At 41.5% G+C, this 26,766-nt stretch overlaps 1 long non-coding RNA gene across 1 annotated transcript in view; it reads right to left on the bottom strand.

Moving 5' to 3' along the window:
* Nucleotides 1–24,221, bottom strand: part of LOC108799168 — a 74,767-nt gene extending 50,546 nt beyond the window's left edge. The window contains exons 1-2 of the long non-coding RNA XR_001942008.1: nt 24,162–24,221; nt 15,166–15,270 (exon numbers count right to left, since the gene is read on the bottom strand). This is a non-coding gene — a long non-coding RNA (uncharacterized LOC108799168). The remainder of the gene's footprint in view (nt 1–15,165; nt 15,271–24,161) is intronic.
* Nucleotides 24,222–26,766: the final 2,545 nt, after the last annotated feature.

The raw sequence follows: 26,766 nt of genomic DNA, 5'->3' as shown, positions 1-26,766 counted from the left end.
CTCCCACAACTCTGCTCAGGTTATATGCAGCACAATGATGATGTCACTGCGACATTTATTTGGTAATATCCGAGTTGGCAAAGGCATTTGGTATGCACATTGTGGATTCTTACACTTTTCTGACAAATATATATCATTTAAATTATTTGTGCTTGGAGTTCAGCTTAAAGGCTCCCTCCGGTGCTGCTTACAAAACCAAAATCTGAGTCTTGTGATTTCTGCTATAGGGGACCAGGGCTCACACTGATCTTGCCCATAAGCAGAGATTATGTGACCAAGCGCCTCGGCCTGTGAATTTTACCATCACCAAGGGAACCATTGGAATATATTTGCTCCAAAAAGGATTAATACTTTCTTTTTATTACTATTTATTAGGAATGCACCAATGCCAATACTAGTATTGGTGCCGATACCGAGCATTTGGGCGATTACTCGCCCAAATGCTTCGATACCTTCCCCGATACCTGAACTTCTGGTCAGAGGGAGATTTCATCTGACCGGCAGTGCCATGAGGGAACATGGAGCCTGCTTCCTGGCAAATCAGGAAGCAGGGTAGTGGGTAATGACTTGCCGTCTGGCTTCCTGATTGGCCGTGAAGGTCAGGAAGCCGGCTTCCCAGCCAATCAGCATGGAGCGGCCAAACAGCATGGAGCCAGCCTCTCAGCCAATCAGGATGCCGGGTGTCAGGTAACAACCCATATCCTAGCTTCCTGATTGGCTGGGAAGCCAGCTCCATGCTGACTGGCTTGGAAGCCAGCTTCCCGGCCAATCAGAATGGAACTGGTCAAACAGCATGGATCCGGCTTCCCAGGCAATCAAGAAGATTTCCCGGGAAGCAGGCTCAATGCTAGCGGAAGTACCGGTATAGGTATTCTTACTCGAAATATAAATATCGGTACTCGTACTTGATACAGAAATACCAGTATTGGTGCATCCCTACTATTTAACCATCCCAGCAAAACAGCAAACAAAGCTTTATGAGCGAGCATGAGTAGAAGGTCGCTTTAAGACACAATTTGGAATGAATGCAACTTTGTGTACTAAATGCAGTTTTATATAGTTTGGTATCTCTGAAATCCATTATTCCCATACAGTTATAAGCAGGTGTGCTTGCTATTGTTCTCAAGAGCCAGAATGCCCATTGGGATATGACCCTGAGCACACACAAGACAGCTGGAGGAGCAATTACCGGCAATTGAAAAATACACAGTGACTCTGCACAACAACACTGATGACTCTCGGCTAATGCGCCCAACACACTCACAGCAGCCCAGTGACATATACATTCCTATGCAAAATTAAATGGCCCTGAAAAAGAAAAAAATAAAGCAATTTAAATAACCAGAACTACTAACACCGTGTGCATTTCTGTACGTACAATTATCTATGATGACACAGCAGTTGAGATATTTGATATTTAGGTCACCGATTACTGCAACCATTTCTGATAAAGTCTGCCTAGCACTCTAGGAACTAGTTCACAGAAGATACTTGAGCTTTGAGGTATAAGATGATTTTTTAAGTCGTCTTTGGACAATAAAGATTGTGATTTGTATTATGATTAGGATCCTGTTTAGAGCCAAACTCTAGAAGAATAAAAGAAAAAGAAAAAAAGAAAAACAATGAACTCATTGATGTCCATTTGATGCACCGATGAATTATTTACAAAACATTAAAGGGTGAGTTCACCTTTTCATTTAATGTGAAAAAATGAACTTACTCATAACATCCCCCCTCACCTCCCATGGGCACCGTTTGCTTGCAAGGAGCAAGGGCTCATTGGTCAGCATGGTCATGAATAAGAAGTGCTTATGAACCGGGGGAGCAGGTCTTGGAAATAAGAAACGCTTCCTATTGCTTAGTGTGGTCATGTTACCATGCTGACCAATGAGTACTCACTCATTTGTGGGGCTGTGAAGTGCAGTGTCTACATCGTTTGAAGGGGGCACAACTCAGGTAAGTGCACTGGGTACCAGGTGAGGGGGGTGTGGGTGAGTATTTTTTTTCACATTTTGTGAAAAGGTTAACTTACCCTTTACATTTCAGCTACTTTCAATTCACTATACCACAATGCTCAGGCTAAAATAATAAGGGACAATACTGATGGCTAATCAGGTATCCTACATTAATATGTGCTGACAAGGAACATCCTGACAGGAGGACAGAGCAGAGGGATGACATCATCTGTCTGCTGCTGCTCTTTCACTGTTTAGACACAAACTGGGGGCAGAGAGGTGACCGGGCTGTGCTGATTAACTGCAATAAAGACAAGACATCACCAGAGAGGAGATGAGTATTGCAGCTGGAGCTGCATTTTTTAAATTCTCATGACGATTTACAAATCATCTGATTTTGCACAATGAATACATTAGTATATGATTTTTATGTTATGTTGATAAGGCTTTTATTTTAGCTTAAGGTGCATAAAAATTGGGCCTTTGTTTCAGGATTTGTATACAGGGTTTTCATTTCTTTTGTGGTTTTTTTTAAATGTAATATTGATAGGCCTCTTTTGAGTTTGCAGTATTCATAGCAGACCATTTACTCGTTACTCACTGTCTCTTCTTTACCTGCTTTTTGTTGCAGCACACATCTGCATCACTTGAAAGAAAAAAAACTAAGAGCAAGAACAGTGTAAGCCCAAAATCATCTTACATATTACTTACATTCATCACACCTCCCTATGCTAATAGAGAAAATAACGGTTAGTCACACACTAGTTAGACCTACTATCCCTGATTGCAATGATCTTGATGCTAGTCAGTTTTACAGTTGTCCTCTGCAGTACAGTAATTCTTGTAACAAAACCCCATTCTGTACTCTTTATCACCAGTAGATTTGGCCCTAGCCTTGCTTTTTTAAATTGTCCTACTAGTGGCCAACTACTATATCATATAGCTCCTTAATTCTTGTAATAAAACACCTGCCTGTAAACTTTGAGGGGAATTTATCAAAACTGGAGCAGACAGAATCTGGAGCAGTCACCCATAATAACCAATCAGCTTCTCACTTCAGTTTGTTTTGTTAAACTTTGAAAATTAGACAGAGAAGCTGAATGGTTACTATGGGTGACTGTTTCAGAATCTGTCTGCTCCAGATTTGATAAACTGATCAATATATGCATATCTTATATCCTGCATTCCCCTGGCTGGTCCACTGGCATCATGGGGCCTTCCTTTTCTTTCTGAGTAGTGGCAGTGTGCAGTCCATCTATTTGTACATTTTTTGAAAACTGTCCTGCTACTAGCCAACGTTACACTGCTGTAGCCTCTCTGGTATCTTAACTCTTGTAACACAGCCCCAGCCTCTGTTCATTGTCTCCAGTAAATTTGGTCCTAGCCTTGCTATTTAAAATTGTCCTGCCACTGGCCTGTTTTACACTGTTGTGTCACATGCTGTCTCTTAAGGCTTGTAATAAAACGCCGACCGGTTCTCATTTTCTCCAGCCTATTCTCCCTCATTAAAAATGTCCTACTACTAGGCAATTTTACACTGCTGTATCATTTGTTGTCTCTTAATTCCTATTAAGAGCTTTACAGAAATTGGTCAGCTGCAGGACAGTTATGAATTAGTGAGAACAGGGACAACCACAGCAAACTACTGGCCAGTTTCCATCTGCTGGTCAAAGTTGATCTATTACTGTTTGATGAAAAAGTATGTGTTGCAGTAAAGTGCCTCGACAAAATTTTACTTGAATGAATAAGAATGGCATGCTGCTGCTGTATGTATGCTAAAAGGCAAACAAAAAAATCAACATTACTATGGACAGATAAATGCTGCAGCTGGGGCCCCCCTGGTGCTGCAAATATAGGCGTATTTTACACTGTATGACCATACGCATGTATTTGCACCCATATCCGTGAGCCTTTAGAGGCTGGAAAGACATTTTAGTGCAGCATGACACTTTTGAATAGTTATGGGCAGCACACTGGCATAGTGGTTCATGCTTCTGCCTTGCAGCACTGGGGAATTCTTGGTTTTAATCCCGGCCGAATCACTATCTGCAAAAGGAGTTTGCATGTTCTCCCTGTACTTGAGTTGGTTTCCTCCAGGTTAGGGATGCACCGATACCAGTATCGGTGCCGAGAATTTGGGCGAATACTCGTACTCGCCCATATGCTCCGATGCCTAGCCCGATACTTCCGGTATCAGGAAGCCGGACAGCGAGTCATTACATGCTGCCCGGCTTCCTGATTGGCTGGGAAGCCAGCTCCACAAGTGACGAGGAAACATGGAGGTAGCTTCCTGGCCAATCAGGAAGCTGGGCAGCGTGTAATGACTCGCTGCCTGGTTTTCTGATTGGTCAGAAGCTGGCCAATCAGAAAGCCGGGCGCCATGTATTGACGTGGCGCCTGGCTTTCTGATTGACTGGGAAACCGGTGACAGTTAGTAGCTATGTTTACATGGTAAAACGTTAATTTATTAAAAGATCTACTAAAAACATTCAGCAATATTTGTAATGTAAAATTACTGGTACCCCCAAAGAAAACTAATTATTAATGCTATAAGAAACTCTGCTGTACCGATTGTTCAGCCTACATCTGTTGACAACTTAGGTGGACTATTAAGTATGTACCGAAAATGTCTTGGAAGAAACAAATCTGGGCTAGAAAATATCCGCATGCTATCCCAATGCTTTTATTTAAATTTAAACTCTGGGCATAAAAACTTTTATATTAATAGCCACCATGGAGAAAATCCACTTTGTGTGCACCAAATGCCTTTGCAAACCTTGTAAAAGTAGCAGTGACTTCAATGTGCTACACATAGCCTTTGCAGGCAGAAGAGCTGTGCGAGGTACCAAGCTGACCCCACCCATCACAGAAAACTACAGGACGGGGCGCGTACGAGACCAGTCATTTTACACAAGGACAGAGAGCAGCAGTGACCGGTCTTTATTACAGGAAGCTCCAAGTGTCGCACAAATCTGGAAGAAATACACAAAGCTCACCAAGATTCAAGTAAGAATTCACATGGCTCTTGTATTCAGAGTTCAGCTTTAAAAATATTCAGTTCACGTAAGCTTTTCAAAACTATTTTTTAATTTTATTTAGGGATCTTGTTAAAAAAACAAAAAAAAACTTTAAAGATCTCTGTGTTAGGAGCTTCGTGTATAGAAAACATGCAGAAACACCTATTAGTCTTAAACAAGTGTGAGAAAAATAACACTTTTTTTATTATTTACAGCAGGGTGCTAACATTAATGTAACACTCGGTTATTGAGGTGGTCGCTAATTAAAATAAATTGCTGTCATGCATTACTGAAGGTGGTTTATATAGGATAGAGAACTGGTCCCGTCTATACTGTAAAGGAGATGGATTCAAACAGTTTTGAAAAGTTTTCCCTTCATGTCGGTGAAACAGCCATTCCCTTTCCTCTCTAGGAAAAAAGAAAATGAATGGCTATTCCACGTCACAAAGCCATAGAAAAAATATTTCACTATTTTTTCTATATCACATCCCTTGGGCATAGGCTCGGATGCAATCAAAGGATTTTCATAAAAGTCAATGAAGTGAACTCTTGTTTGACCAGGTAATGTTGGATACCCCAGGATGCTGAGTCTATGGGCCAGCTGGTATTCTGCTAGGGATCCCCTTTTGAAGGTTTATAGCTGCAAGCTGACCCCAGGTTGCTACCCCTAGGATCTCGGTGCTCTAATGTGTAAAGACTAGCTGGCACATGCTGGAAGAGAGATGAAGAGGAACCAAGACAAAAATGAAGGAACGGTCCAGGTGGCAGGTAGAGATGTGCTAGCAAAGGGTTAGTCTACGCAAGAGGCAGATACGTTGTCAGACAAAGGGTCAGTCAAGATAGCAGGCAGAGTCATGGTGGGTGTACAGGCGAAGAATCAGTCCAGGAAGCAGACAGAGACATAATTGGAGTGCCAGCAAAGGGTTAGTCCCGGCAGCAGGTAGAGACCTAGTCAGTGTGCAGAGAAAGGGTAAGTCCAGGAGTCAGTCAAGAAAACAGGCAAGGGTTGGCACAAAGGAAGTCAGTTCAGGGCAATACAAGCACAGAGTGAAGAAGCTCAGAGGCAAACTAAAAATTGTTTAGGCACTGGACACTGAAATGCAGCTCCTTTAGATAGGTGTGCCCCTTTAAAAAGCATTCACTGAGGATGTCAATGGCCGCAATGCTGGCCAAGGAACCTGGAACTGTCATCAGCCAAGGCAGAGGGGAAGCCTGGCATCAAGGAAGGTAAGTGACAAGGATTACATTCACATAAACTTCCCACCATAAAGGACAAGTGTTTATGGGTGGGGACAGACCGGGGACTACCAGTATTGCCTTCTATCAACTCAAAGTGGTGGCCCACAGGTGGCTGTGCTGCTTAGGGGAGACAGCAGAAGTGACCGGACTTCTTTCCCAGTAAATTCCAGTCCTCTGCAATATTCATGCCATTTTTTCAAGCTGGGTTATCAGGCAAGACTAACAAAACTAATGAAAGACTGAAGTCAGCAGGGAGATGCCTGTTGTACTAATGCAAAATTAACTGACCAGACTTCAGCTTTAATTCCTGCCGTTTAGTGAATTGAGCCCATATAGGCTCAATGGCAGTACAACATGCCAGTCATCAAGTTGTGTGCACAATCCCATAATATCACCCATAGACCTGGCCATTAGAAGGAAAGCCTAGAACCAATTCCAAGGGCCCATTCACAAAAACAGCAGTAAGCAGCATTTTTCTGCACTGGGCCAACGCCAGTCACTGATAAGGAACCTAGAAAACAATTGTCTCTAATGAGCTGACTTTCAATGCGGGAGTAATGTCCAGTGTGGTGGGCTGCTGTAAAATGCAGACATACCACATGTTTCTGCAGTTCACTAGAAGCCACTGGAGTAGGGTTGCCACCTTTCCAGGATTCACCCGGACAGTTCGGGTTTTGATTGCTCTGTCCGGGTTTCATGGCAGCAGAAACCCGGACACAAGATGTCAGGCAGACAGGAGCATCCAAAATTAAGATAGGGACACTCTAGTAGTGTTCGGGTTTTGCTTGAAGAAAAGGTGGCAACCCTACACTGGAGGTCACGCACCACAGCTCAGCGTAAAGCGATTCCTGTGTGGACACATGAATGCAGTGTACATAATCCAAATTAAATAAAGCAAAACAATTATTGCAACAATGGCACGGCACCGTGGCTCAGCGCTGCCACCTAGCGGATACCAGTCACGTTTTACTGTGCGGCTGGTGTGAACAAACCTTAAACAACTTCCTAATGAACCAATGTATGGATGAATCAAACCACAGGCCTTTCCTCCAAATTCTATCGATGATGTAGAGAAGAATTCAGTTAGATGTGAAACTACAGCTTGCAAAGCACTCATGATCGACACAAAACGTAGAATGAGAGGCATCTATTGAAAAGCCAATACACTGCATCTCAGAAGAGAAGATAAATGAAAGGCATTCACGGACCGAGCAATAACTTGTATTGTGAAGCAGCTATCAAATTAAACAATCAAACACATAACAAATGGCTAGGACAGGACCTGAGGCAGGACTGTATAATAAGATTGATCTGATGTCTTAGCAAATGATCACGAATAAAGATACCCATAGACAACAGAGGATGAGCATCACAATGTAGAAATGTAATCATGCTTGTTTGTACAGAGAATGCGGTACCTACAACAACCACCATTATGTGATCATGCATCTCTATTCTATAATCTAAGGTCTATCTTTAAAACTCTAAACCACTGCCAAAAAAATGTAAAATTCTATGCAGATAGTTTAGTGATCAGGCACACCTGCCAGAAAGCACAGACAGATGTTTGATTTCCTCTGCAGCATTAACACAGCTTGGCAAACCCCCTCACACTCCTCACTCCCACAGCCAGCTGACCGGACACTGATGAGTCATCCCTCTGCTCACTTGTCCTATGAGAATATGAACACTGCAGCTTAGCCTGCGTGGGCTCCTAGTGTTAGCTCTCTCTTCCAGAGCATCTGCATAGTAGATTACAGAAGGCTTTGAGCCTGTTTACACCAAATCATCTCTTTAATTGTACAGTATCATACAAGTGCACCTAGTGTGTGTTAGCAGGCGCTAGGTGCGTTGCCTTTCACTTGAATGGCACCCCAATGCACCTTCCAGCGGCCATGCACTCCAGTGCAATGGATGGAAGCACACTACCGTGCATTGCGGAGAACAAAGTAGCGCATGGGCTACTTTTTTTTCACTGCAACTCACATTATTGCAGTACTGTGTGTTGAGCTTCATTTGAAACGCATGGCCACCAGGAGGTGCATTGAGGTGCCATTCAAATGAAAGTCAACACACCTAGCGCATGGAAATGCACGCTAGGGATACTGCAATAGCTTGCATTAAACGGCATTGTGCAATTAACGCAAGGCTATGGTGTGAATGGGTTATATGGTGTGAACATGTTTACTTTCAAATATGTTTAGTAAGGTTTTAAATTAACAGAATATTTCATAAGCTGATGTTTATTCAACAAAGCTTTGTTTTATAATATTTATAATATGCTAAATATGGTATTATTATTATTCAGGTTTTTTTTAATTAGCCAACGGTTTGCACAGTGCTTTACAAAATGTATCAAATTGGTTTTAATTGAGTATTTGCAAATGATTTTCTATAAATAGCTCTGACAACAGAAAATTGCTGAAAGGTGTCAGTGTCACTGAGCAAAAATGGTCAATCTCGTAAAGACAGAGTTTTGATATCTTTATTTCAGAACAATGAGCAATACAAAAATAATATCACCACATCTCACTCTAGATCTACTGAGATGAGCAGTCAACGGCTGCAGTGCCTGAGATCTCACACTGCAGATGTACAGCTATGAGGCTCAAGGCATCCTTACATACCAAGAAGTATGATGCTGTTTTTCAGGAGGAATTTCAGACAAAGGTTTGATATTTCAGGGTGCAGTTTAGGCACAATGACATTTCTAGATGTTCCCTAAAACATAGTAAATCTAAACTTTTGGAGCTCAGTTTCACTTTTACAATCACAGGTGCTCCCTCTAGTGGCTACAAACAAGTATATGAAATATTATTATGACAAAAATTCCCAAAAAAGTGAAGGCTACGTATGTCAAATAGTTTTTTAACTAAATGTTTAAAAAGATTCTAACATCTCTAAATGAACAGACAAAGTGACAGATTCTCTTCAAAGAAAGGTTACATTTTGTACACATTTTCAGATATTAATTGATCGTTTACCAAAATGAAGATTTCACTGCAACTTCATATTTGTAGGTCTTTCGGTGCACCAGGTATCATATACCTCATATACCAATTTATAGATTCTCTACATAATAGCCCTTGATAAGCAACTGAATAAACAAATACATAAATAATTGCAAGATAATGAACCAAGAGATTAAACTGAGCTCAGTGGATCATTATGAGTCCGAGTTGACCCCAATGCCCCTTAAAGGAGAACTATGACATGAGTGATTTCCACTCACCTCATAGTTCTAAGCCGACCTGTGACAATGAGACTGTCACAGGTCTGCTCAGTAGATCGGGAGGTGAGAGAACACATACCGGGTTCCCTCACCTCTCGATCCTGTCACAGCTCTCTGCCGTGACAGGGGGAGGGGCTGGACTCCCCTCTCCCCGCTCCGATCTGCCAGCGCTGACTGGCGGAACGGACGGGGGAGGGGGCGGGTACAGCTGGCTCTGCCTCTAGATAGGCAGAGCCAGCTGTCACTCACGCAGCTGGGCGCATCCCGTCATCTAAGTCGGGATACGCTCCAGGTGCGGCGTCTCAGTATACCGCGAGCTGTAGCTCGTGGTATACTGAGCCTGGGGTGACGGGAGGACAGTAGTTTGTGTCCTCCCGTTACCCCAAGGAGAACTATGGGGAAAAACACTGACCCCATAGTTCTCCTTTAAGGAGCATCACTGGGCTGCATTAACAGGCAGGAAACACAGCCAACGTACTTAAAGCTGAACTCCGAGCACAACAACTTCCATTCAAATATATTCCGTAATAGCCACAGAGGATAAAAATTAATTTTATGTGCACCAAACACCTTTGCAAACTCAGCACTTCCAGCAGCACTAGAGGGAGCCTTAAAGCTGACCTCCGGCTGTAAAAACCTTTAATGTAAATACATTCTTTAATAACTAAAAAGGATATAAATCCACTATGTGCACACCAAATGCCTTTGTCAATGCAGATATTACCTGGTAAATGATGCAGTGACATCATCACTGTGTTATACGTGGTGGGCCCCGTTCCTAGATAAGTGTACCACATCCCCTAAAGTATTAGAACTGATGGGTAACAGAACTGATGGGTAACAGAACTGATGGGTAACAGAACTGATGGGTAACAAAACTGATGGGTAACAAAACTGATGGGTAACAAAACTGATGGGTAACAGAACTGATGGGTAACAGAACTGATGGGTAACAAAACTGATGGGTAACAAAACTGATGGGTAACAAAACTGATGGGTAACATGTTCTGTTACCCATCAGTTCTAACACATATCCTGCGCAGACAGGATACAGCAGGCTCCACCCACTACAGGCTGCCTGCAGAAAATTACAGGAGGGGGCGGAGACAAGACCAGTCACCCTGCACAAGGAGAGAGGACAGCAGTGAGCGGTCTTTATTACAGGAGGGGGTGGAGAAAAGACAATATTTGCTTATCCTTATTTCCTAACAAGAAAAATGGCAGCTCCCACATACTGTATGTATATCTACAACTGTTTACAGAGTAAGTTATTTAAAAAGCAGCTGCATTACAACATAGCAATATTATTACACACGTGAAGTTGAGCTTTTTCATATTTGTTTCTTTTTAAAAAAAAATATAATATTAAAAAGAAGACTGCAGATCCCAACAATATATAGCCTGAGGTTTGGAGTGTGGAGCTGGAGTATGTAGTGTGTATTGCCTGTATGATCTGTAATACACGGATAGAAGAGTGCAAGCTGCGGGATGATATGGCGAATCTGCCACTTAGCAGGTCACATTGTTAATTTGCAGGAAAAGAGTCGCAGGCCTCGTATGTCATTCGTATAAGGCAGGAAAAAAGCAAGTATTTTGGGATTTGTCTTGTGGGCATGTTACATTTTTGGTAAAAGATGCAATCACACATAACAGGTAGAGACAGCTGGAAGATTGCAATTTTGCTGGTAAATTAACATTTAGTATAGAACCTGACTACGCTCCACGGAAGTGTACAAAAAAATCAATGCTGAAGTTTCTTATACCTGCGTATTATATATCATACAGGCGACATACATACATCAGGTGAACTGTATATGTGTTGATGAAAATAATGTCAATACATGAAGGCACATATGCACACATACAATATATATACATATACACATTACACACACAATGTGTATATTAGAGCTGCAGCTAACGATTATTTTCAAAATCGATTGCTTACATCTTAACTGCAGTTTAGATATTAAAATACAAAAAAGTAAAAGTGTTTATTTATTTAAAAAAATATTTTTCTTTTTTAGCAGCTAGTATAAATATATAAATGTGCCTTTTTTTTATCCTCTAATAATCCACGTTGCAGCAGTAGCCATACTAAGAAATGGAGAGGCAGGACGCCTGAGGTCCTGATTGGCCAGCTTCCCGACCAAAAAGGAAGCCTGGCAACAAATAATGACTGAAGCTCTGAATGACTGAATACCAGAAGCTCAGGTATCGGGCTAGGCATCAGAGCATTTGGGTGAGTACTCGTCCAAATACTTGGCATCGGCACCGATAGCAGTATCGGTGCATAATCCCTAATAGCAATAAGTCTTTGGGTTATGCAAGATATACTGTAGCCTTGACTGTGTCCTTCACTTGAAACTCCTAAGCTCAATCATTTTGACATACTATTCCCCATATGGTGTAAGTAGTTGGTAATCTGTATATATACAGTGTAATACATACAATATACAGTAGAATGATTTCCTTTGATGCTATACAACCTCAACCTCTGTCAATATACAGCTATATACATGTATCACCATTCATGTAGCTGGCTTCATGGAAAACATGAGATATGACATGCCCCCCAAGGAGTTTCTGCTCACCCACTTTGCTGTCATAAGAGCATATTGGCGCATTCTTCCACATCAATGTATTTGTGGCATTAGACGAACTCGTCAGTAATAAGGAAGGGATTTACAGGTTCTGCGCTCATACAATTTAAATGGTTTGCTGGAATCTCGAGTGTTCATCCTATCTGTATGTTAAGCGAGAGACTCAATCCCTCATAAGATCTGCTCTTGACATCGGTGTACTTGACTGACAACCTGAGCCAGGAGGAAGAATGCTGCTTTCCAATAGGAAAGGAGCGGCTTATTTATAGTCACAAATTAACTGCAAACCATTTATATGTTAATGATCTACCTGCGGGATTCTTAAGCGGCACAGTGTATTTGTGGCTTGTTTGTGTGGGATTTATCCGTTCATGTCAGGGAATATAGGGGAGGAAGGAGGAATGAAGTGAACGCAGTGGCATGCCCCGGTGCTCTCATTTACCGTGAATAATAGTCTACAGAGCACTAAACAGTGTGTGAATAATTACATTTCTCAAAAATGAACTCTAGGCAGCTACAAAAGACACAAATTAATGCAGTTTTTCATCATTAATTCATCATTAATCTTTTTTTTTTAATAAATGCAAGCAGTGTAAGTTTGACCTGGCATCAGCCTCATGCAGTCACTGAAAAGCAGAGCTCAGAGTATAACAGGAAAAAGCAGCCCAGTGTCAATGGAATGTTTATGTGTTGGCAAGAAGCATGCAGATAGGAGAGGAAAACAGAGTGAAAGAGAGATGAACCCATCGCTGTGCTGCTTCTCCTTCACTGTCCAATCACAGGCTGGGGAAGGTTCAATGACAGCCTGGGCTCAGAGGAAGTGAGTTTAATGATGCTGGCCATCATTCAGCCTGAAAGACTGAGGATATCTAGTGGCAGAAGAGAGGTACTAGTGCCGCGCAGCTCTGAATTTATGCAAGTATTGTAGTAAAATCTGCTTTTTAGTTTAACTTTTAACAGGCTATTCATTATTTCTGCTTTAATTTTGGCTGGAGTTCTGCTTTAAGTGAAAAAATGATTTACCTCGTTACAATGACATCTGGAAGTGGGTGGGATATATTAGGCAGCAAGTAAACATTTTGAGGATGATGAAGCAGAAAAAATGGGCAAGCATTTGAGCGACTCACACAAGGGCCAAATTGTAATGTCTAGACAACTGGATCAGAGCAATGCCAAAACTGCTGGGATGTTCACGGTCTGCAGTGGTCAGAACTGACCAAAAGTGGTCCAAGGAAGGAAAAACGGTGATGCGATGACAGGTTCATGGGCGGCCAAGACTCATTGATGCATGAGGGGAGCGAAGACTGGCCGGTGTAGGCAAATCCAATAGAAGAGCTACTGTAGCTCAAAATGCTGGTTGTTGTCTGAACACACAACACATGTCAGCTGCATAACTGCAGACCAGTAAGGGTCTCCATGCTGACTCGTGTCCATTGCCAAAAGCGTCTACCATGGGCACATGGGGATCAGAAGTGGACCACAGAGCAATTAAAGAAATTGTCCTGGTCTGATGAATCACATTTTCTTTTACATCATGTGGATGGCTGGGTCATGTGTGTCACTTACCTGCACTATGGAAAGAAGGCAAGCAAGTGTAGGCAGTGTGATGCTTTGGGCAATGTTTTAGTGAATGGGCTAGTGCGTTGTGGCAGCTCTGGCAGTGTGTGTTGTATCACTTTTAGAGCGAAATCCCAGTTCCTTTTGTAGCAGTCCTAACTACTGTATGCTATATTGGTTGCATAGCCCTCACTCCTTGATGCAGAGTCGTTGGGGCAGTGACAGCAAGTGTACCTATGCACAGTTGAAGTCTAGAAGTGTAACAACACTGCAGTAATTAAAGTCATGCTGTCACCCCTTAGGAGGAAATTATGTCACAGCACCAGTACTAGCGGTATCACCAGGTACGTTGACCATTTAATAAAGGGGAAATATTTTTGCCTAGAGAAATATTTAAACTCTACTCTCCTTAACCTCCCTGCAACACTCTTCAGAATCTTTTTTACTGTACAGTATGTCATAGGCCATCTTGACTTTGCCTTGTTTGGTGTTAAGATGAATCTTACTAGTCCAAACCTGACCTACTCACTTCCTCCAAGCTCTCCAGTTACTACATTTATCTACCAAAGGAAAGGGGTCTAACCCTGTGTAAGCTACATATTTGAGGGTGTTGAAGACGTTCTCTTGTTCCCTTCCTAACTTGACATTGTTTAGGCCTGATGCTGGCTGTCTAGGGCCAAGCACTGGATCACGGGGGGAGGTCATGTGCCAGCCTTTTCTAACTGGAGTAGTGACATACCACGTCTAATGAATTGGCCACAATCTTGCCAGAAAACATTTTTGTGACCAAAAATAATTAATACAAAAAAAACTGTTTACTGTGGATTTGAGATCTTGAAAATGAATTTCTAAAAGGGCACCTCTGCAATTAAATCCCTCTCAGGACATTTTTTTTCCTACTATCACTACAAATTATCATATAGCACTGCAGCAAGCAATACCCTTTTTGTGCCCCTATTGATTTTTTTGGGCTCTGGTATAGTAGCGTAAGTGTCACCCGCAATAGGCCGGCCCCAGTTAGCGGCATGCAGACTGCTCGCGCCAAATCAAAGCCTTAAACATCGCACTGGAAAATCACTTTGCCTGACAATAAAAAATAAAAAAAACTTGCAAAACAAAGCTGCAACAGAAAAAAAAAAACCTGATATAAAACAAACATAATAAAGTATTCTATTTCCAGGCGAGTATGTTTCAACAAAAAGAGAAAGATAAGCAAGATTTTGTCACGGCTGAAAGTAATCCCTTTCTTGTTTGTCGGAAACTATTTCACCAGCTCCCTTTCAAATCTTTTTGATCATAATGAAAAGGAACAAATGCAACTTCACAGCGGAGAACAATAAAAACATATTCACACATAAATGCAAACACAAATAAGTATCTTGCTGCATCTTCTTTTCTTCTCCCCCCCCAAAAAAAAAAAAAAAGGGAGAGAATGTTTTATACATTCCAGCCCTGGTGCACATTCCTCATTTACGAAGGCAAGAATTGAAGCTCCTACGTTCAGTGACAGGTGAACCACAGGGGATAGAATGGATCAAGATATGCACAAAGCAGCTGTCTACCTTTTTGGCTTTCCTCAGATATGTCCTGGCAGAGTCCTTGAAAGCTTCCTCCTCTTCGGGCTCCTTGGCTTGGAGATAACAGACCCATCCCAGCAGATACCAAACCTACAAGACAAGGACGCTCTTTAGGTCACAAAGTGCATAATTACAAGTGAAAAACAGCAAGCCAGACAGGGAGGGAAGATAGGAGACTTGGTTATTAATACTTCTCCTGGAAAGCACAAACGACGGTCATTTAGTCTGTACCACGAATAACAATTCGGTTTTCTGCCGATTTGGGTCAGTTTTTTCTATTACTGTACTCCCCTGCTTCCATAACAAGGTATAGTTATACTTCAGGTAAAGAAATAAGCAGACAAGGACTTAGGGCCCATTTACACCATCCAGTGCGTTCATCGCACCGTCCCGTGGCATGAATGCACTGGATCGCATAATCAAAGGCTCCCCGCATTCTGGGGTGGGAGGGTGCATAGTGGTGCCATTTATTTAAATGGCACCGTAGACACGTCTCCCGCCCACACCAGAACGCCCTGCATTTCACTGAGGTGCGATCGCAAAAAAATGTGCATGCACTGCTGGCGGGAGGCGTGTCTGTGGTGCCATTAAAATGAATAACACCACCACGACCCCTCCCACCCCAGAAATCGGGAAAGTTTTGATTATGCTGTCAAGTGAGTTCATGCCACAGGACTGTGCGATCGACACACTGGATGGTGTGAAGGGGCCCTTAAAGTGTATGTCCAGTCAAAGCTCTTTTTTTTAGTTTTGTAGAATGAGGAAGAGTTTGAACTTCTGTCAAGGTTTCTACTTCTATCTGGAGCTCCATTACAATGACTTTTCCTCCTACCTGACAACATTTTACCAGACAGGAAGGGAACTCTTCAACAGCAACACAGGCAGAACTATTTTTGTATTTTTAGTAAAGTAGGGGATGGCTAGAACCCTTATTAGATTTTCAGTTCTGTTCATCTGTCTGTGTTGCAGATTGTCTATGACTCCCTGTCTGGTGAAACTGCTACCAGCAGAACAGGAACTTAGGATAAATCTCTTATAGCCCGGGTAACAGTAAAAACTAATCAAGGGTTCTAATGCTTCCCCATGCTATCAAACCTAGAAAAAAAGCTTTTGACTTAACATACATGCCCAAAGGAAGTTAGCTGAAGTCGGTGGTTATATCCCTCTATCCACTATCCTAAAATGAGGAACAATCTTCTTAAATTGGGGATTTGTTATAAAAGGAGAAATGTTTTAAGAAGGTTCTACTAAGCTTTGCTGGTTTAGTGGAAGGTTTTTTGGTTGTTTTTGGTCCACTTCACCATACCCTGTCTGGTCATACTTTAATAGTTGCTCCCCAAGCCTACTCAAAGGGAACCATTGTTTACATGCATCGATGATGATCAACAAGAACAAAACAGCTGTATGCATATTGGAATAAATTACTTTATAATATTAGGCTGTTCAATGCAATACACACACGTAATTCTGGATGTACAGCTGGCCTGATGGCATAAAACAGCATTTTTCAACCTTTTTAACATGAAAGCACCCTTGATATAATTTTCAGGTCTCAGGGAACCTCTGCCAATAATTACTATATCTACAGCTTACTGTACATTACTGTGGTGGTTAGCAAGAAGAGTGTCCACTTTCCAGATAGCTAAAAGACCATTAGGGTCAGTGGTAGCTTATCTGAGAGGCAACAATTACTCATGGCTCAAGGAACCCCTAGCAACTTCTGTAGGAAACACTGGCTGAGACAGGCTGGCATAAAATAATGACTTTTATTGCTCCACCAACCATCCTAACTGAGGACTAATACTTTTATCTTGGGGAATTATAATGGAATGAGACCTGTTCTAAGAAGGTTGTACTGTGCTTTGCACTGGTTCAGTAGAAAACTTTTTTTTTTTAATTGTTTCTCTAAAATACATTTATTCATATATGTACACAACTTCATAAAGAGATATAAACATCACCTCAACTCATAAATAATATAACTCATATACATCTCTAAAATATATATCTATTTCATTACTTTCATCCATTCATTGCTTCCTCATTCACAATACACATCTTCACTACTTCACTATCTCACCTCTACTTTCATCTCATATACATTCTACAACTCGTGCCAATCGTCTAGAGAGGGAGGGAAGTAATTACTATATAATTTGTGCAGTAGAAAGCTTTTTGGTTGCTTTTGATTCACCTCACCAGAACCTGTCTGGTTATACTTTATTAGGTGCTTCCCAAGTCTACTCAATAGAGACCATTGTTTACATGTATTGCACCAATGATGGTCAACAAGAATGAAAAGCTGTATGCATTGTGGAATAAGTCGCTCTATAATATTAAGCTGTATCAGTGCATGGCTTGAGGAACCGAGCAACCTTTGGAGGAACACGGGTTGAGAAAGGCTGGCATAAATGAATGATTTGTATGGTACTCTCCACTATAAACCCTTATTTTATGGAACTGTGATCAAATGAAACAAAAATATTCTGTTTTAATAAGCCTTCACATTGGTCCAATAGGGTCTTTATGTTTTTATTTAGTCTACCTCACTTGTCAGGTTTTACTTTCTTTTCCATATTTTTTTTCTTCAAATTATTAATTTGTTCATTTTTTTCACTAAACAATTTTTATTTGGTGGTGAGTGACTACAACATAAGGGGGCCTTACATTTTTATCCTCTTTAAAGATAGGTTGTTTTACCTTACTTGCCGAAGATGTTTAAAGTAATGCACAGGGGACTTTACAACACGCCTTAGGTATATGTGCAATCTTAGATTCTATTTTAGCTCAGAAATCCCACTGATGTTTCTTGACAATACAGTAAAGATCTCCTCAGGACAACTGCACAAATCCCATAGGAATAAAGTAATGACCACTGGGGCTCTATGTACATTGTGACTATGGTTATATGTTAGTGACTGGTTTTACTGTAATCTCTAATGGCATTCGGTATTATAAAAAAGAAGGAGCAAGCGAGACTAAGAAAATGTGATAGATGGGGAACGCGCAATGTTTCTGTGACTGTAAAGCCTGTAATCTTCCATGTGCTGATCCTAAGCGATGCTGGATTAGTTTGGAAAGGAGGATTACTATTAAGTCTTTGCATCTCTGCTACACACACACACCTCTGATCTATGTGATGGGTATGCCAGCAAGAGCTATGATAAAAGATTTCTATAATTTAGGTAAGACTGGGAGTATCCTTACCCCTTTGGGCATAAGAAGCTAAAAATAGGGATATGAGATTTTTTTAAAAATAAAAAAAAATTAAACAGGGTTCTCTGCATTACTGGAGAAATTGACTTAATGTGACAGATGACATGCATGTAACATTATTAGCAATTGGACTTCGGTTCCACATTAGGATTGCACAAAAACAGCAATAAAATCCCCCTAGTGGATTTCTCATGTCATATAAATAAATATGATTAAATCCTTATGCTTTTCTTTCAGTAGTTCTGTTCCAAGGTAAAATAGTAAAACCATAATAACTAAAACCAAGGTATTGACAACTTTTGACATCACACTAATATCGAATAGGACTGGTGATAATGATGATTTAACAGTAGACTGAAGGAGCATAGGGAAATGTTGGTCATCCCATTGGGGTCTGTAAACATTAAAAAAATGAATAACCCCTGGTTTAAGTTAGGGTTACCGCTCAATTGGATATCAGGGCCAATGACCAACAAAACTGACACTGAGAAAGTACCAGTGGTTATTACACATTCCACTCTTTTCTAGGTTTAGTGGTGAGATTTGTCTGCACTAGACTCCACCCTACCCCATAAGACCACAATGCAGGTAGAAGGTCCAGCTGGGTTATTTTAAAAATATATATGACACCTAGCTGGATTCACCTACTTTCACAATTCAGTAACCCAAGCTGTGCTCATGTGCACATGGTAGCTGACCTTACTGCAATAGGAAGGGTGCCAATAGCATCCTAAGTATATACAAATACCTTAAAAACATAACTGGTAGCACAATATAGCCCAACAATTTCAATACAGGGAGCCCCTGGTTTAGGATAGGTTTACTGTCCTATCAGATATCAGACCCAGTGACAAACAAAACTGACACTGGGTGAGGACCAGTGGTTATTACACATCCCACTGTCTTCTAGGTCAAGTGGTCAGATTTGTCTGCACTAGACACCACCCTGCCTCATGCAAAGACCTCAATGAAGGTAGAAGGTCCTGCTGGGTAATTTTTAAAATAACACCAAGCTGAATTGACCAACATTCACAATTCATTAAACCCAAGCTGTGTGATGTGTACTTGGTAGCTGTGCTGACTGCAATAGGATGGGCACCAATGGCCTCCTAAGTATACATACCTACCTTAAAATGTAATTGGTAGCATAGTATAGCCCAACGATTTCAAGCAGGGAGCTTACTCAATACATAATGTAACCAAAAATGAAATACCAAGAGGAGCCTAATCACAAGACTGTTGGAGTATAGTGAAGAGATGCAGAAACTAGATAGTCTGTAAGGCTAATGAAGTTCTTCTTTGAGGTAGGCAGACAAAGTGCTCATTCTGTGTCTATATTCTGTGTACAGTAAAGCATATGTGACAGAAGAATTTCATTTAAAAAAAATAAAAATGATCCGTTGCATCTGTGAGACTTTGCTTGTGGCACAATAACTAAGGCATACCACATGCGTGTACAAACATCCTCATGTGGCATGTGCTCTGTTTATACAGAGAGTAGGCTCAGGTTATATTTAACCATATCCCTTTAAGCCACACCTCCCGTTCATCACAGTATTTCTATCCTCCCAATGCCTCGTCTTTCACAAACCTATCAAAACTCCCATCTATCAGGGGAAAGGGCAAGCAGTAGAAAAGCTACAAGAGCTTATAGGGGCATAAGGGAACAATAAATAGAGTAATCCCCTCTAAAGTGGTACATAATGTATAAATACTATGAAAGAGTGGTAAATACATGGAAGTAAGGCATTATTTGTGTGACTTTATGAGTTATTTTGTATCGGCTGCACACAGCAAAGATGTTTAAAGGATACGTTTACCTTTTGCCAAAATTAAAGAAATACATAATTAATAATAGTGATTGAGTGATCACAATTGCAATGCTTTCCAGGCTTGAATGCAAATATTAAAGAAATACATATTTTTGTACATATTACTAATTATGCATTTCTTTAATTTTTGCAAAAGGTGAACTTATCCTTTAAGAGGAAATATTTGAGAAGAATAGGGAACTTTATAGAAATGCTTAAGCAATATACTGTATCAGGTTAATCACTTGTATTGTGGACTGGATTGTATTGTGGGCTTCATGGAGGGAGTTTATTCAATGCTGAGTAGAGTTCAGGTATATTGTGGGTACGGCCTATGATAACAGTATGTTTCAGGCATCTTTAGCGCTGTCTTGTCTTCCTTTTCTGATATGAGCCCTGCCACTGAGGATAGATAGAGTTCATTTTGCTTGTTAATTTTTGTGTTTACCAAACATGCCAGCCACTTAACATAATGTACAGCACACAATAGGGAGACCCACAGATGGAACTGCACAATGATGCAATGAATGGAGCACTTTCTGCATACAGTAAATCATTTAACATGTGTTATCCAGAAAAGAATTGTGCCTGATAAATCGGTGAAGCGTGTTTTAAATGAAGACGAATGTATGGAAATGCATTGCTTGCAAGGTAAGACCAGTGGTAACGCACTCAAGGGCTCTTGAACAATAACAGCAAATGAAAAATAAAAAGGCATCGGCTGGTTAGACAGAATGTCTTGAAGCAGAACATTAAACAGGAAGACAATTTTAGGGGGGGTTCTATGTGACAAAGCAATAAAAGCCTCATTTGAGCAGAAATGATAATAAATGTTTCTGTCCAGATTTACATTTTGCATTGTGGATCCTAGTCACAATGCATGGCGCCCTATCACGAACAGAAAAACAGGCATACTGTTGTAGATTTTTTTATTATACAACTTTGAGTTCATTAGACCATCATTGATTCCACATTAACCAAATGTTAATGCTGGTGCCACAATGTTATACTGCCTGCACCATGCTTCACAGTTGGGATAGAGGTTAATGTGTCGTTATGCACTATTTTGTTTTGTCCAAACATACCTCTGAAAATATTTACCAGAAATGCCAACTTGATATTGTTTCATTCATGCTGATAAAACTCCAGCAAACAGAGATGATTTCTAACTATGGATAGAGATGGGAAGGGTTAGGAGCTTTGTCAAGATTTTGTTGCTGTCAGTCTCCCTTCTGTAAAGATGCCAACAGGTCAGAATTATGAAGACCATCATTTTACATCAGTAATTGGATGATGAATAGAGGTGATATCCTTCATGGTAGATACCTGTTATAGTGACAACTGTCAAAAAAGGATTTCCTCTTCCTGTCATGTCTTTTGACCAAGAATAGAGGAATATTTTCATTAAGGGGGACACTGGCAACAATAGATTCCTGCATATTAAACTTGTTGGATATAGAAATGAAAATGTGATACCACACCCCAATTTCAAACAATATCCTATTAAAACAATAAAAATCTGATTGAGGCCCCCAAGCCTTCTTCAACAATCCAAAGGAAAAAAGGTTTAGGCTGGAGGGTCTATCAGAACCGTGCAGTATTGTCAGTTACCATTTGTTTGATCACAGACTGCCAATACATCATCCATTATTACCTGTAGACTATATAAATGGATACAAACTGTGATGCCCTTTTGCTTCTGTCAGGCAAATGTTTGTTACCTATGGGGCTGAAAATAAAATCATTTTTAAAGTGACACTAAACTCAGGAGTTAAATCATAAATATGCATTCAAAAAGCTTAACTACTAACATAAATGTATCTTATTTGTGTATCACTCAGCTGTAGATCCTCAAATCGTCTGTGAATTCATGTTGACACTGTCCTTCCTACTGGAAGGTGTTTACTTTTGTTCCCCATGGTCTCTGTGTGTGTTGTAAAGTAGTCACCGCTCCAAGCTCACTCCCGGGATGGACTACAAACTCATGTTTAGTTTTCTAATTGTTATTGAAATTTTAGTCCATCCCAGGAGTGAGCTTGGAGCGGTGACTACTTTACAACACACACAGGGACCATGGAGAACAAAAGTAGCCCCCCTCCAGAAGGAAGGACAGTGTCAGCACCAATTCAGAGATGATTTGGAGGATCTACAGCCGAGTGATACACAAATAAGATACATTTTTGTTAATTGTTAAGGGAATTAAATGCATTTTTAAGGTTTAACCCCTGAGTTTAGTGTCACTTTAAGCTTTCGACTTTTAACCTCTGTGCTTACAACTTCTTCCATTTAGGAGTCACATAAGTAGGAAAACCCTGAAGAAGTGTTGCGCCCCATGAAATGAGTCGGGTTCTCACTGCTGTGTACGTATGCAGGCTTCTGATTTTTGTACTCTCAAAAAACTTTCCAGATTTGTATTATAATATCTGTGTTCTAAAGATTATTGATATGTGGCCAAATGCACTTGTTTTATGGACTAAAATACATGGGACTGTGTGCTAAACACAGAGTGTGTGAAGGTCTTGTTGCACTCTTTACTGGATGTCCCAATAGCAGGGAAGGGTCAATGTTAAGCCTGATGAAGGGACCCTGCGTGGCCCCGAAAGCACTCGTCTTCATTTGACATGGTTCTTAATAAATGAACACTTGGTTATCCTGAAAGGACTTCTGGAGTGCTGATGGCATTCTTACAAACAATGTGTGCTAAACATATCCTCAGCTGCTAAATATTGGCTTGTATTGCAAATATCAACATTGCTCCTGACAAGAAGAATCCTGACCATGAAGTGTAAGACAGATGCCATAGTGGACAAGAAGCATTCACCGTCAGTGAACATTTGAGCAATGTTCAAAGCTCAATAATAGACATATCCTAAGGCTCAATATTGTTTTTCCACAAACGTTAGAGTGAAATTGAAGCCAGGTCTATCTACACAAATAAATCAAAGCAACTGAAAATTCTGCAATTTTCTTGAAGATGTGTCGTTGGTCATCTGACCAGCTTTCTCAATTCAGAATTGGATGACCAGCAAAATGTCTTCAAGAAAAATACTGCAAGTCCAGTTGCCTTAATTTATTTTTTACAGATATACTATTACCTGGATGAATGAGAAATTTCACAGACAACTGAAGTAAGGATATTTTTTTTTATTTTGAATAACGTGGAGTTAAGAACACCTCATTGGCGTCACAAGGGGGGTGTGGGCCGCACCCGGGTGTCACCATTGCAGGGGTGACAGTAAAATGATTGACAGTCATTTTGGTGTCACCCCCTCTAAAAAATCGGGCACTCGGTCATGGACCGAGAGCCCAACATTGTCAGGAGAGAGGAGGGCACAAGGCGGCGGAATAACTCATCTCGCCGGATGAACGTCCCCTCCTCTCTCTGCCGGCGTCCACCACCAAGATGGCCGACGGCAGGCGTCAATCAGATGGTCGCGCATGCGCGAGGTGACGTCACGCGCATGCGCGATGACATAACATTCGTGATGGCAACACGGCACGGTGTCACCCGGTCTAGAGACCGGGTGACACCCAGCCTCGGGACGCCCCTGGAACACCTGTCAGATTTGTATTGCCGTCTGTGTCCCTGTTAGGGAAATTCACCCTCTCTATTTGTCCTGGTGACCTTTATCACTGAAAGTAAAAGTAAAAGAAAATCCCAAATTTGTGGTCATCGGAACAGGAATAGATGGAAAATCTTTGAATGAGGACACCAGTTCCGCTGACCTTGCTGACTGCCAGGGATTTCTCTCTCTTTGCTAGGATTTTCTCACACTTCCTGTTGTGTACATCAGACAGGAAGTGAAAGAAAATCTCCCCAATGGAACACAGATGGCAAAAAAAAAACCAAAAACGTACACGTTCTAACCATCTCCTATTCTATCCAAAACTAAAAACAAAATGGCTTCATTTCTAATTTAATCTAAGTAGTTTTGTATGTATTTTGTTACATACCTGTATCACTTCATCGTCTTCTTCCAAAAGGCCTTCTAGAATCTCAGCAGCAAGCTGAAAAAAACAAAGTATGAATCATCAATCATTTATTTATACTTCAGAGGGAAATTTGTGGGGCATTACGTTATTAAACAAAGGGTTCAAGTCGTCAATAAAACCTAACAATGATAAGTGAGTGGAGCACATTAGAGTGCGCTGATGCATTTACAGTCCCCATGTATAATACAATAAAGAATAATGGATCTTAAAGGGAAAATCCAGACATATAGCAAAGCTGCACATATAAGAATTATTGAACATGCCAAAAGTTACTTATGTTATGCCATCCAACTCGCCTATGGTGGGGAGTATAAAAGGCCACGCAATTCTGCACCAACTCCGACCTGCAGTTTACCTGACTAGTGAACATACTGATAACCAGGGCCGGATTCCTCAATGCGTCCCCCTACCCGCCGCCAAATTCCCCCCCCCCCTCCATGGAGAATGGCAGACCTGTAGGCATACAAAACAACCGGCGGCTTCCCCGCTGTACATTTAGCTCTGCTTGCCCAAAGTAGGGCTAAATGTAAAAAACGGCTAACTGCACGGCACTGCATGTCCCGGGCATCGGGAGATAGGTATTCCACACCCATGGTGCCCCTCTACTCCCTGCTGCCCCAAGGCCGGGCCTTGGTTGGCCTTGTGGAAAATCCGGAACTGGTGATAACAAACTTTTATATTTCACTTTCCTATAACCTCAGAATGTTTCTTGCCAATCTGTTTTCAGAGGCAACTTTCCCTCTGGAGTTTTGATAATTGGGCTGCCTTGTACCAATTTAACATCAAGTTGTCTGGTAAAATAACATTAATTAGATTGAAAAATTATTTTAAACTTCTGTAGGAATATATGATAACATACCCCCTGTACCATGCACGGTGTTCCTTGTTTTGTAGCCTCCCTCCTATCCTTGAAACTTTGTATCCCTGAAATAAACTTTTACTCTGAAAAGAATACATAAGCAGAGGTTACATATAGGGATACCCCGATACCAATACTAGTAACGGTATCGGTGCTGATACTGAGTATTTGAGCGAGTACTCGTCCAAATGTTCCAGATGCTTATTCCGATACAGGAACTTCCAAGATATTGTACGCCGCCCAGCTTCCTGATTGGCAGGGAAGCCGGCTCCATGCTCCCTCCTCACTTGGCCCAGCTTTCAGATTGGTTGGGAAGCTGGGCCAATCAGGAAGCCGGGCAGCGAGTCATTACCCACCCCCAGCTTCCTGATTGGCCAGAAAGCCGGGCTCCACGCTTCCTCGTCATCTGGTGATGAGGGAGCATGGAGCCAGCTTCCCAGCAGTCTGATATATCTCTATGTCTCATTTCTTCTGTCTCTCTGGGTGGAATGTTTGGATGGCAGAAAGAAAATTTGTATCAAGGTAAGGCTTCCCTCGTGAAAGCCGGCTCCCTGCTTCCTCGCCACCCGGTGACGAAGGAGCATGGAGCCAGCTGCCCGTCTAATCAGGAAGCCAGGCGGCGTGCAATGACTCCTTAATGGGACTTCCGATATCAATATTCAGTATCAGCGAGTACCGAAAAAAATATTGGTACTCGTACTTGATCTACTCGTACTATGCATTCCTAGTTACATATTATACAAACCACATGTCAAATTGATCAATCAATGCACTGCAATAGGCAAATTAAATTAAAGCGTATCTTTATCCAAAACCAAAAGTAGTATACTGCAGCTTACGTTACTTAGATGTGGTGGCCGCATTCTTTTTCATCTTTTTTTCCTTTATTTTGTCACCTGCCAACTCTGACAGTAACACACTTTCTGTCCTAAGGTGTCAACGCTCAATTCTGATTTGGACACCAAAAACACCTCTCCCCTTCTCAATCACATAGAAATGGGGGTTTGTGCAGTTCAAAGAATAGAACTGGGAAGGCTTATACATGTTTGAGATTTCAGTTCAGGACACCCCTCAGATTAGCCCCAATTCCTGCACCTTCACACCTCAGAGCAGACCCAATTCCTGCACCTTCAGGTGATCTCACTTCCTGCACCTTCATACAACAGATTAGCCCCAGTTCCTGCACCTTCACACCTCAGAGCAGACCCAATTGCTGCACCTTCAGGTGAACTCACTTCCTGCACCTTCATACAACAGATTAGCCCCAGTTCCTGCACCTTCACACCTCAGAGCAGACCCAATTCCTGCACCTTCAGGTGATCTCACTTCCTGCACCTTCATACAACAGATTAGCCCCAGTTCCTGAATCTTCACACCTCATATCAGCTCCAATTCCTGCACCTTCAGATTTCAGGGGACCCCACTTCCTGCACCCACATACAACAGACCAGCCCCAATTCCTGAATCTTCACACCTCATATTGGCCCCAATTCCTGCACCTTCATACCTCAGATCAGCTCCAATTCGTGCCTTTTCAGATCTCAGATCACACTCAATTCCTGCACATACACACCTCAGATGACCCCAGTTTCTGCACCTGTATACAACAGCGCAGACCCAAATTCCTGCCACATACACTGCACCTTCAGACCTCAGATAAAAAGCAGTTGCTGCACCTTCAGACCTCAGATCAGCCCTGATTCCTTT

This window comes from Nanorana parkeri, unplaced genomic scaffold (genome assembly GCF_000935625.1).
Source record: "Nanorana parkeri isolate BGI_ZX_2015 unplaced genomic scaffold, ASM93562v1 scaffold1648, whole genome shotgun sequence".
Taxonomy (NCBI): domain Eukaryota; kingdom Metazoa; phylum Chordata; class Amphibia; order Anura; family Dicroglossidae; genus Nanorana; species Nanorana parkeri.
This window is presented reverse-complemented; position numbering and strand designations above follow the sequence as displayed.